The sequence below is a fragment of the Panthera leo genome, chromosome D3 (assembly GCF_018350215.1).
Source record: "Panthera leo isolate Ple1 chromosome D3, P.leo_Ple1_pat1.1, whole genome shotgun sequence".
Taxonomy (NCBI): Eukaryota; Metazoa; Chordata; class Mammalia; order Carnivora; family Felidae; genus Panthera; species Panthera leo.
In genome coordinates this window covers 43,657,012-43,670,434 of record NC_056690.1, presented here as the reverse complement: position 1 = coordinate 43,670,434, position 13,423 = coordinate 43,657,012, and the positions used below count along the sequence as shown (strand labels likewise).

Here is a 13,423-nt window from a genome sequence, read left to right as displayed (position 1 = left end):
TTAGATATTTTTTAGCCAGATGGAAGGCTTTACTTTAAAAATGTAAAAGGTCATAAAAGCCCCCTTTTGGGGGGCAATCATAATTTTTTTAATAGGCCAAAGTGAATATTCTTAACATACAAATGTGACTTTTAATTCTTTAAAATGCAGTGGGGAGTAAGTTTTCCTTAACAGTAAGAAGGAAAATCCCTCTGAGATTATGAAGCCATAGAATTTGAGACTAAAATTTGCTCACATCAAGATGCTGTTAGTTAGCCATCTGCTTCATGTATGTGTTTTCTTAATGAAAGCATTTTGTCTCCCCACTAGTAAGGATGCAGATTTCAAAGTATTTACACTATTGTTAGAATAATGTGTGCCACATGAGACAACCTCTATACATGGCAGATTTGATAAACAACGCAAGCTATTTTCTTATGCAATTCATTACCAACACAAGCTAGCAGAGACTATGCACCAGAGTGAAACGGAAGGTAGGACTGTGTGATGGTAGATGTCAATTCGAATGTCTGATTTAGGCCAACGTGAATAATGAAATCTTAGTGAACAACCAAATAGGGAGGAAGCCCCACAATCTATGAGTGATTTCCCATCACCTTATCTATTGCATCTAGCACTCTTTACTCGCTAATCCTTATTGCCCTTATTTTCTTTAGTGAGATGATTCTTTTAATTATACTCCATAGACAAGAAATGTTTATCAATTCATAAAAGTTATACATTTATAAATAAATTTATGAATTCATAAAGGACTGTTTAAACAATAAGTTTTCCTCCAATAAGAGAATTATTAACTATGCATATCTTTTCTTTAAAATGAAGTGATAAATTATAAATAATGTATAAGTATAATAACGGTACTAAATTTAGATATGGAAATTAGCCTCAAAGCTGCTGGGTGTGAATAATCAAACCTTTCCTTTCTATTTATGCTTCTGGCTGAGAATGAAACAAGTGATGGAGACTTAAAGAAATGGAAAAAACCTTCACACGGTTTCTTGTGACCATGAGTGGAGGGCAAAGTCTTTTTCTCTAGAGTCCAAAGACAAGATAAAATGTCAGTGATTTGAAATCAGAATGGATCTGCTGCTCCGCTAACCATGGCTTGAGTATTGCCATAAACCTCTGATGGAGGATTCCCCAGTATGAGGTTGCAAATGGCAGTTCTTGCCATCTTGATATTTTGTAAAGAGCCAAGGATGTGAACCTTCACATCAGCCAAAATTATCCTTGTCCATGCCACACTCTCTGTGGTGAATTTGGGTGGTTCCTCCTTTGCCAGTGATTCTTCCTATTGCCCCACACAGGTGGTCTCCCTTTAGGGTCATCACATCTGTAATTTCAAAAGACTCTAGGAAAAGGTTACCCAACCTAATGAGGGCAAGTATGTCCTCCACCTGAAACCCAAGAGAAAGGTTTTCACAAAATCAGCTGCTTTTGTCAAAATACTAACGTCCTTGGTTTCTTTACAAGTCCTGATTCCACATTCCTGAATTTCAAGGTAAAGCGTATCTGAAGTCGCAAATGTTCTACAATAGGAGTAAATCTCTGCATCCATTCTCTTTTAATGGCATGTATCTGTTAGCTGGGACTGGAATTTTCCTTGTCTCTTCTTTCCCACCTAGGAATCCACGGCTGGAGAGGGGTGGGAAACCGGGCCTCCCTGCGGCCGGGCCTCTGCCTGCCTTGTCCATGCAGCTGCTGTTTCCCTGGGCCCCTGGGCCATCCTGGCGGGTGACCTGGGTGAAGCTGTCCTCAGCCCTGGCGCTCTGTGCCTCCATCCTTGGAAGAATTTTTCCAATCCCAACCTGTGCTTCTGGCTTGAATGCGTGTGCGCTGCCCTTATTGCCCCTATTTTAATTCATAGCTCTTATCACTGCCTGGCATCACAGGTTTATTGTTTATTAGTTTATTTCCTGTCTCTCTCAGTAGAATGTAAACTGTCTCAGGGCTGGGTTCTGGTTTGCTCACTGCTGCATCCCCAGCTCCCGGAACAGGACCTGGCACATGGAAGTTATCAATAAATAAATCCTTTGGAGAACTACAGACTCTGTACCTAGATAACTTTGCTTATTAATTACCCCTATTTTAAAAACTTTTATTTTTCCACAGCTCTTTCCTAACTGCCTAATTACTTACTAGTGAATAAATTATTTATAGTGCATTTGAAAGATAATGTTCCCTTTCACTTACATGTTACATTTGAAGCTTACAGTGAATTAAAAATCTCTAAGGTTTTATTTGTACAAAACTGCTAAGAATATGAGAATAAATGGGCTAAGCTCAATTTATTAATCCAACTGAGTATATAAAAAGTAGAAATTTAAATTCTTTAATTTAAATTTAAAACTTCTTTAACTTAAAAAAATTTTTAAATAGTCGACTTTAAATTATTTTCAACCTACCTTCATATCACCACAAAAAACAATTACCGTACAGACACAAGTCCACCTGAAGATCTGAATATTCTAGGGGCACCTGGGTGGCTTATTTGGTTAAACATTCGACTTCAGCTCAGGTCATGATCTCATGGTTCATGAGTTCAAGCCTTGCATCGGGCTCTGTGCTGACAGCTCGGAGCCTGGAGCCTGCTTCAGATTCTCTGTCTCTCTCTCTCTGTCCCTCCCCTCCTTGTGTTCTCTTTCTCAAAATAATAATAAACTAATAAAAATAATAAACATTAAAAAAAGAACTGAATATTCTTAAAAAGGGAAAACTTTTACTGTAAAGTCATCATCATGTGAAAGAATATTTTTAGGACCCAAAATGGAGAACAAGTAATAAAACTAGTTTTCCCAGGGGTGCCTGGGTGGCTCAGTTGGTTAAGGGTCTGACTCTTACTTTTGGCTCAGGTCATGATCTCAGGGTTGTGAGGTAGAGAAGCCCCAAGATGGGCTCTGTGCTGAGCATGGAGCCTGCTTGGGATTCTCTCTCTCCTCTGCCCCTCCTCCTCCCCTGCTCCTGTGTCCTCTCTCCCTCTGTCTTCCTCTCTCTCAAAAAAAAAAAAAAAAAAAAAAAAAAAAAACCAACCAAACCAAACAAACAAACACTAGTTTTCCTGACAAGTGTTTTGCTAACCAAAAGGACCAAAATTTTTAAAATACAGAATGATCCCCTGATGGTACCCTTCATCATCTTTCCATGTAAACGGTTGTCCACTTTGTATTTGAGTGGCAACATATAGGAACCATGATCACATCATGTGGCCTCTTACAGCTGGTCAATACATTTTACCTTGACTGGCTTACTATGTGGGATTTGCATTCAGCGCTTCGTTCTCTGCATCTTGTCTTATACTGAAGATTCTTCAGGACAAGAATCATGCCTTATTCACGCTTATTTCTTGAGGCACTTTGGAGAGTGCCTCGTACACACTTGGTGTTCAATAAAATCTTAATTGAGTGTCACACTTAATTGAGGTCACACTTAATGAGTGACCCATGGAATGTGGAGGAGGAAGGAGAGAATAAAGGACCACTGAGGTGTCTAGCTTGGGTAAATTGAGGAAAGTGGGAACTCATGAGGAGGAGTCTACTGGGAGCAAGCTAATGAGTTTGACTTTGGATGTGTTGAGTTTGAAGTGCTATTGTATCTCTGGGTTGGGGTATCCAGTGAGTAATTGGAAAAACTGGGCCACAGCTCAGGAAAAGTACCAGAGCGCCTTCTCTCACATTCATTGGTTCTTGGTTCCTTCCAACATACAGAGGGTTATGCTAGAAAAACAGCAGCAACAGTAGTAGTAGTGATGATGATGATACATGCTAACACTTAATGAACCATTGCCATGTACCAGGCATTATGTTAAGAGTTTATATACATGATTTTATCTAACTGTTACAGAAACCCAATGAGGTAGCTCTGGTATTATCTAGGGAGGTTAAATAGCTTGTCTGTTGTCACAAGCCTATACCTTAATTATTTTACAAAAATCCAAACAAACCCAAGAAACCTTGAAGAGTATATAAGGAGAGTACTGCCATCCTGAACTCTACATATCTTTTCTATTTGTTCCTCTACACGCAGGTCTGGAATTGTTTCCACAATGAACCTGGGCTTGATTATGACCATTCACTAACCTCATTCATTTATTAATTCATTTACTGACAAGTATTTATTCAGTTCCACATACTATGTTAAGTGCTTACACCTACATTAAAACAAGTACTAAAATAATGTTATCACTAACAATAAAAATAAAGGATATAACGGTAAAAGAAGCAACAGATGACATAGATATTCCTACTACAAAAGGAGCCTGGGTGTCCAAGAATTCACACTCAGCTCAGCTACTGCTAATCTGACTAGGAAACCTCATTTAGCTTGGCTGGGTCTCAGACTCCTTATATAGAAGCTAAGGGGGAGTTCTGCTGTATTGCCAGTGTGAGGATACAAATTCTTTCCGAACCATTTGATATATTAGAAAACAATTTGAGCATAACATGAATTTCACTTTGTTGCTAATGCAAAATTTCTTCTGTGACAAACACTAAGTGAATGCAGAAAACGTCATCCAGCTGAATTGAGCCATGTGGGAATACACAAAATGCGCAGTGTGTGTGCGTGCCTCCCCCCGCCCCCCCCCCACACATTTTAAACACCACCCAGCTACCTCGGTTCACTGTGTGTTGTGAGCCATTCCCATCCACATCTGGTGTTAGAACTTTCTGATATCAGATAACCTTCCTTCCACCCTTTCACAAAACTCACAAGCAACAACCCTTTCAGTATCTACCTCCTCAAACAAACTTTTCAACATAAAGTGCCACATTTACCATAGTATTTACATGCTTCTTAACGTGTTTCTTTAATGTGTATAAAACTGTGCTAATCTTTTTACAGAATCTTATCTTTTTTAAAAAACATATGTCACTGGTGAAGTCTTTGAGTGTTGTGTCCTGTGCCCCTTACCCTACGTTTCCCATTAGCCTGTGGTTTTTATCACATGATTTTGCATAGTGCAGTGGTTTTTAGGAAGGCAATATGCTGCATGATAGCAGAACTGACTGTACTCGGATCATGCTCAAATTTAACGTTCAGTTCTGCAAAACTTCACTATGTCATTCTAGATTGAAGGTTTACCTTTGATAGTCCTTTAAACAAATCTTAACATGTGGAATCACATCAACAGGAGGCTGAAAATAAAAAGAATTTAAGTATGAACTTGCTTTTTCCCCCCTATAAGGGAAAAAAGGACCAAGTCATACCATTTAAATGACCACACATTTGCTGTCCATTTTGCTACTCCCTCAGGAAAAGCACCTACTTCCTTGCATTTGAAAATTCAGCACTTTAGAAAGGCTGGCCCTTGGTTTCCTAGACAATCAAGGATGCTTGGGGCTTCACTTAAGGTAGGACTGGTATGGGCCCAAGAAACTTAATATAGTCAGAAGATTACTGGCGTGTGGCTGCCAGTTTTTTCTCTGAGACTCCTATGGCAACTGAACAGCTGGCTTCTTATAAGATTCTGGCATCCCGAGGAGGCCCTGAAGTCAAGTTATTGCTTAGCCCAGAAGCCAATCAGCTCTAGGAGTCACCACTTGTGGAAGACAACACAAGGTTTTAGAGGCCGGTCCTGATCATCACCTCCTAAATCTAGGTCTGCTCTGTTTCTTAAAAGGCTGGAGAAGAGATCTGCTGTGGCAGGTGGTAATCTTCTGAATATAATCATGGGAAAAAAGAGAAGAAAGAAGGAAGTTTAGGGGCGCCTGGGTGATTCAGTCGGTTGAGCGTCCAACTTCAGCTCAGGTCATGATCTCACAGTTTGTGGGTTCGAGCCCCGCATTGGGCTCTGTGCTGACAGCACACAGCCTGGAACCTGCTTCAGATTCTACGTCTCCCTCTCTCTCTGTTCCTCACCCGCTTGTGCTGTCTCTCTCTCTCCCTCTCAAAAATAAATAAACATTAAAAAAATTGTTTTAAAAAGAAGGAAGGTTAAGTACCCTGCAAGATTGTCCATAAAAATCAAACCCATATCCCAAGAGGGAGTCATTACACAATCATAGGATGCCATCTTGTTACTACTAATAATATAACACTACTGAACTATTATCCATATATCATTAAGCCATTCTTACTGATTGGGAAAAAGGAACAGGAATTATTAGAATACATGCTTTCCACTGATGATGGAAAACTGTGAAAGAACATGCCAACCACTGAAAAGTGGTTCAAAGCATCATCTGAAAATGGAAGAAATAAGGGAAGATACACAGTGCTTAAAACTGAAGATGTTTTAAAAATACATAAACTGATAATGGTTGATAATGACCCAGAGAGATAAATGTGGTACATGGTATTTCCATGACAAATCTCCATAATTGGGGGTGACTTGCTTTCACAACCAAACTTGCACTAGGTTTCTATCACCTATGTTTCTATATTGTCTGAGCAGCCACATCTAGCTTATTCTTCCTCCACAAGGCCTCTCCCGGCCACTCTTCCTCACTGTCCTGATCAGCTCAGGCTGCCACCATCTCATGCCAAGTGGGATGCAATGGTTGTCAAACTCAAACCCCTATCTGAGATACCTCCTCTCTTATCACTTCCCTACTCACACAGCCATCAAAATTATCTTCCCAAAATTCATATTTGAAGCTTACTTTCTCTTCTGCAATCACACAATGGCTACCTTTTCCTTACAGAAGTCTTTGGATGGGTTTTAGTGCAAACATCATCTCCATTGCACCCCACTGTTCTGGTCTAAACTATCTTTTTCTGCTTCATCTCCCATCCTGGCCATCCCTACATCCCCCAGTTGAGCCAAAACACTTGCCATTCACAGAAGTGTCCTACATGGCCCCTGCTCCAGGCCAATGCTCAGCCTAGGTTGACTAGCAGCTTTCTGGTGTTATTTAGTACTTATTCCTGATACTGTAATTCTCTTCACTTACACTTCCCTAGCTGGATTCTGAATTTGTTAAAGATTTTAGCACCCAGCACACTCTCTTGCACATAATGAACACTATTAATATTCACTAAATGTAATTAGGCTTAACTTATAAAAGAGAAAGGATGAGAAGTTAAATTCATAGAAATATATGGCTGACATATATCTGAAGTCTCTTTTTATACATAGCTTTTTCCTGAATGCTCTGAGGTAGACAAAGCATTCAGAATTTTGCCTGCTCAATAAGAATCCTGGATATCTAAAATCTGAATATTGCATTATACTGAATAGCCTTCTACACATAAGTTGAAGACACTTATTTGTTCTCAAAACACAACAAGTGTCCAAATATAATGACTATTATTTTGATGGGTTAGGCTAAAGAATTTCCTGGAACTTTGCACTCTTGTTTCTGATAACACACAACAGAAATCTGGACTGAAATCTAGACTCTTCATCTTCTGTTCACAGCAACTGTCCACAAAAGACTCTGATTGTGTTTCTGGCAGTCAGATATTCTTAATAACTGTTCACCTTTCCCCTCTGGTCTTCCATGTGTCTGTGTCGTCTCTGGAGAGAATTTAAGTCAGAATCCGTGACTAATGTGCATAGTATGTCAGCCAGACTATTGCTACGAAATAAGCTCCAGCTAGCTACTCATCAACTCTTTGTTGCTTCTTGGTCAAGTTACTAGACTGCATGAAAAAACACTACTTAGTGATTAAAATACTGCTCAAATAGGCCCTGCTCTGCCACAGGACTAACTAGACAAAGGGGTCTTTCTCAGCTAGAGATCTGTTTATTTTACAGGTAACAAAGGAAAAAAGAAAGGGTGGCTTTCAGGAATTTAGATGTGGGACTCTACAATGTAAATGTAGTTTGGTACACACATCTCATAGATCTCTTCTGTGTTCAACTGGGATTTTCAGGCCTTACTTCCAGTTTATCTGTGAGTCACCTGAATCAAAAGTCACAACCAGAGGTAGCCATCACAAGGAAGCATGTAGATTTCCTCTAAAGAGCCATAGAAGAGTTTTATATTGTTCTTTGATGATCTTACATGTGTTCATCTTTCCTTCACAACCAGACTACATGTTTCCTGAGGCCAGGTTCCATGTTTTATGTTTTGTTTGTATTCCTCACATGGCCGACAGAGTCGCCAGTGTTGAAATATATACCACAAGCTCATTAAATATCTTCAATTAATTGATTTTGCTATAGAAAGTAGCACACTACTTGTGTCTTTCAGAGATTTCTAACTCATGACTAGAAATAACCACATATTTATATGATCCAGCAGCTTCTGAGGTGAAAAGCATTCCCTGAGTAGAATAAAATTGAAGATGGAGGGGGTGGGGGGCAGTGGAGGAAGGGAGTCAGCAGTCACTGAGGAGAAATTACAAAAATTACAGTAGGCTGTCTTGGCCCAAACCAGGGACTCTCTAACCAGGACTCTATATTTTCAGAGAACAGCTCCATTAAATATTGATGATTGGACTCTGAAAGCCCTAGAATTAAATTCCAATCCTGTTTTAATTTTATGGGCTATGCAACATAAAGACCGAGGAAGAACATCTGGGCCACTGGGCCACATGCACATGTTCACAGCTGGAAGAGATCATAGATGACCCAAGTTAAATTAGCTTCAGGGTGGCCACCTGCACCACATTTTTATTTCTCTCAAATTCTTTCCCCTGCCCATTTTGACCTGTCCCATGACTCTCCACTTAAACCGAATTTTTTTTAAAAGTCTATTTCCGTAGTCTCTTTTCTCTCATACTCTCGAGTTGGTTTTCATTGCATTGGTGGTGTATGTGCACACACATGGAATGAGGCACTTGCATCATTTGCTCAGTTGATAGCTGGTTGAGTTATCTTTCTTTAGTATATTCCTAAGTACAATTAGAAAGGACAGGAAATGACTCCAGGGCTAAAAGTTTTATTCTGATTTGGGTAAGTGGTTTGAGTCAACCCAGATGGTGATACTTCATGTCACAGCATGTGACTGAAAAGAAAAGTCTTTGGAGAAATAATAGGAATGACAAGAGCTTGCATTTACTGAGCCCTTACCAGATGCCAGGCACTTTCTCCTAAGCTCTTTTGCATCTATTAATTCACTTAATGGACTATTTGAGCTACAAAAATGGGTTTTAAAACAAGTCTCCAATATTTCTCTACCAACTAATAAAATAGACTAAGGAAAGTAGAATTTAAAGCTTTGACCTGTCATCCCAAAGCACACATATTTCTGAAGAAATATAATTTTTAGAAATTTATAGTCTACGTACACATGGTACATGTATATAGTTGAGTATAATTCAGCTTTGAACTCTGGGATATATTTTGAGTTTAACTTTTAAAAAATGATAAAAGGGGTAAGATGACATATGTGCTAGATTGCAAAGTAAAAGCCATATTCTTAAATGAATGTAAAAAAGAAATTAATTTGGCCATAGAGATACTGTTGGATCTAGAAAAGTAGACATGAGTGATTTCAGATGTTGTACTCAGAATGCCAGCATAAACCTTACTCTCTTACAACCCGGGCTGACAAATAAATTAATAACTTACTTTTCCTAACTCCTTTCTTCCAAGTTGATAGCTTAGCCTCAAATATAAAATTGTACTATATCATGGAGCTAAAATTCATTCTAAATTTTAATATACTCAATATTTCTGCCAACTATTATTTTTAAACACATTAAAATCTTAAGTGAACATATGTCATTTTATTTGCAATACTTTAAAAATTTACACATCAAGTTTAGCTGCACTTTATAAAAAAAGAAGAGATACAATGCAAGATCAAAAACTCTCATTCCACAAAATCCCAAGCACCCCACATCTACAAACTTTCACTGAATCTCTCTGAATAGTCACAGAAAGAACAGAAGAAAGAACAGACTAGAAGTCTGGGGGCAAGGCCATAATTATGGGAAGTTAAAGAAGCAGCTGGCAGGAAAGAATAATAAATAAAGGAAGCAGGACTTATAATTTTGGATAGGAACTGGCTGTTCCTATTAACATGCCTCAGCTATCTGGGAAACTTTTTCCAGAATTAACTCAAACTTTTCTACCTTCCTCTGACAGTGCCCTTGCTCTGAGAAATCAAGGGCATCTCCTCATTCTTTGTAAATACCTCCACAATGGCACATTCTTTACTGTTTTATAATTATTTGTTTCCATGTCTGCCTTTTCCTCAAAACCATGAACTTAAAAAAGAGATTTTTTTTTTGTTTCCTTCATAGGCACTGTCCGTATGCCTATACCAACCAAAATAGTAGCTCATCTGAAGATGAGCTTAATAGTATTTGTTGCATAAATGAATGAATGAATGAATGAATGAACGAACAAGCAAATGGAAAGAGGTAATTAGGCTGGCAAGGGAGAGAAAACCTAGAACACAAAGAATACCCTCACAGCCCCAACAATTCAAATTTTCTGAACCTCATGGTTTCCAGAAGTATGAAGTTTTTTCATTTTTCCAACTTTCTCTCTCTCTCTCTCTACCTACCTAACAATGTGTATCGAGATATAATTCACATGCCATCTATTTGGAGAATAGCACATGCAGTAATAATAATTAGGAAATACTGCTAATACCTTACATTTAAATAGAGTTTTACATAAAAGCATTTTCAATATGTTAATGCACTGGATTCTCCCAACATTTCTTAAGCACCCGACTTCGGCTAAGGTCATGCTCTCTCAGTTCATAAGTTCGAGCCCCACATCTGGCTCTGTGCTGACAGCTCACAGCCTGGAGCCTGCTTTGGATTCTGTCTGTCTGTCTGTCTCTGCCCCTCCCTTGCCTGTGCTCTCTCTCAAAAATAAATAAATAAACATTAAAAAAACATTAAAAAAAAACAGACAAGCATATCAAAACTACCATGTGATACAGTGAATGCCATAATAAAAGAATGTAAAGTCTCTCTCAGCATTATCATTCTGATTTCCTTTACCATTTCTTTCTCTTAAAATGAAGTTCTGGAATCTAATAACAAAATATTGCTTCTGATGACCATCATTAGGAAATAGGAAGTGTTACACACAGGGATTTTGAGCCTGTGAGCCAGTGCTGTTCTCCTCAATGCTGGGGATGTCTAAGGAGTCAGTCAGACAATGATGCAAAGAATGAAGAAGAGGTTACCAAGTGTGAAATGTAGGCTGGCATTTCCCTTCCTTCATATTCATACTGTGGCTCTCTGATTTTCCATCACCACAATATTTCCTATAGAGATGGATTATAAAATTCAAGTCTTCGATTGTGACATCTACATAGAGGGCATTTGAATATTTGTCTGCAGCCATGACTTCTCTCCTGAGTTCAGTGGATGGATCCACCTCTTTGTGGATACTTCTACTTTAAAATCTTACCGTGACCTCACGTTGTTTACCTCAAATCAGGTAACAGCAACAGATTACATCACAAGTGTTCCTGATTCCAATCTTTCCTTTCTTTTAACCCATTTTATACACTAGCATATACAAATGCTCCTAAAACAGAGGTTTGTAGTATGCCTTCCACTACGTGACAGCATCCAAACTTTCTAAGCTGATCTGCAATGACCTCCTACTCTCACTCATGGCAGGTTACCGACATACTGGATTGGAGCAGAGGCAGAAGCTTGCCTCTGGCACTTGATTGCCATGACCTTGGGCAAATAGCTGAGCCTGCTAGGACTGAGTAAAAATCCCATGCCAATGTACAGCCCCAGGAGTAAGAAAGGCTTACTTCCTAGGTTTTCTATGTTCCTGCCCTTTGTTCTTTGCATATCCTGCCTCTCCAAAGTGAGTTCAAGTATCACCTTGCTTGTGAAACTTTCTTCAAGTACTCTGGCCCAGAATGACTTCTGCTTTTTCCAAACTCCCAGGACCTTTACTTCCAGCTCTTTTCATAATCCTAGAGCCATCTCTTGGAAATCTAGAAGTCACTGTCAAGAGTTCATTTGGTCCAGTCACTTGCTGGCTGGAGAGTTACCTCTTTTTACTGATCACCCGAGGCTGTCTCATATACAATCCATAGTGTTCACTAATTTTCTATATGTGTGTTAACATGGAATATATATATATATATATATATATATATATATATATAGTATGAAAAATATGTATTCTGTACATGCATATCTCTTTCCAACTAACGCATGAACTCTCCAAGAACAAGTACTTCTCTAATATTTCCCACAGCACCTAAAACAACGTATGTACTTGAGTACTGAACTGACTTTTAAGTATCTTCAGATTGGAGTTAAATTATTGGTCAAAATCTCCAAATCTGGAAAAATGGATGCATTAATTTTTCATGGCTGAAAGAAACCATGGGTCAAACCTGGAAGAAACTCAGTTAGCTTGTATCTCACTTTCATGTCTTTCAGTTAGTAAAATAAAACCATTCCTTTTATTTAAATATCCTCTTGGGCCTTCTATTGAAATGGTGGTTAAGAACAGTTGGCTCTGGAAGTGTGGCTGTCCTCAGGTTTTCATGGGAATGTGCATCTGTTGGCGAACCCTGAGGTACTCTTGGTTCCCAATATGTGCCTGTGTGCCCTTAATGGTGCTTAATGGTGCAGGGTGAGGGGAAGGGGAACCACTGGAAATGAATCATGGAGGCTGGAGCATAAGAATAAGGGTTAGATTATGATGGGAAAGAGAAAGCAAAGAAAGGAACATGCTCCAAACTTTTGTTCAAACATCCTTATCAGAAACAAAGTAATGAGAAAATGTCCTTCAGTATATTTATTTTATATATGTGTGTGTGTGTATATAGGCGTGTATATAGGTATACACACACACACATATATATACATATATATGTGTATATATACACACCAACTATGTCCATATTAAATAGTATTATAGTTTAAATGTCCTTTTCTTTTGTCAAATAAAAATCAACCATGTTCATACTGCACTTTGTAGATCACTGGTATAAAGTCTAGACTCCATAGCTAAGAGCTGGTCCAGTGCAAAGGCTACGGTGGGTGAAAATGCTGACATAATTGAAACAACATGCCATGTGCACAGCTAATAAAGCCATGCTCCCACTTCAGCTTCAACGGTCCTGCCAGAACACCCTCTGTGCAAAGAGCCTCAGGACTGCCCTGGCCCACACCCACTTCACCTCCAGCCATCCCACCAGGGCAGCCTCAGCACAGTGTACCCCAGGACCCCCAGCCCACACCAGCCATAGCCCCAACCAGCCAGCCAAATTCACCAAGTACACATGGTCTACATAAGGGACAACCATCCACAAGACCATTCCTTCAAGTTTAGAAGTAGCTGTTCAGCCTAAATCATAGAAACAAACACAGAAGGTCAGGTAAAAGAGGGAGACAGAGGAATATACTCCAAAATAAAGAGTAAGACAAAACCTCAGAAAAAGAACTAAATGAAACAGAGATAAGCAATACACCTGACAAAGAGTTTAAAGTAATGATTGTAAAGATGCTTAGCAGGCTGAGGCACTTAGGTGGCTCAGCCCAGCATCAGGCTCTATGCTGAATGTGGAGCCTGCTTAGGATTCTCTCTCCCTCC

The 13,423-nt window shown here is 39.1% G+C and overlaps 1 protein-coding gene and 1 pseudogene across 1 annotated transcript in view; both read right to left on the bottom strand.

The window, feature by feature from the left end:
- The window catches only part of COLEC12 (collectin subfamily member 12), a 197,040-nt gene that overhangs the window by 126,583 nt on the left and 57,034 nt on the right, over nucleotides 1-13,423 (bottom strand). The window lies entirely within an intron of this gene.
- On the bottom strand, nucleotides 1,073-1,845 carry LOC122203556 (annotated as a pseudogene).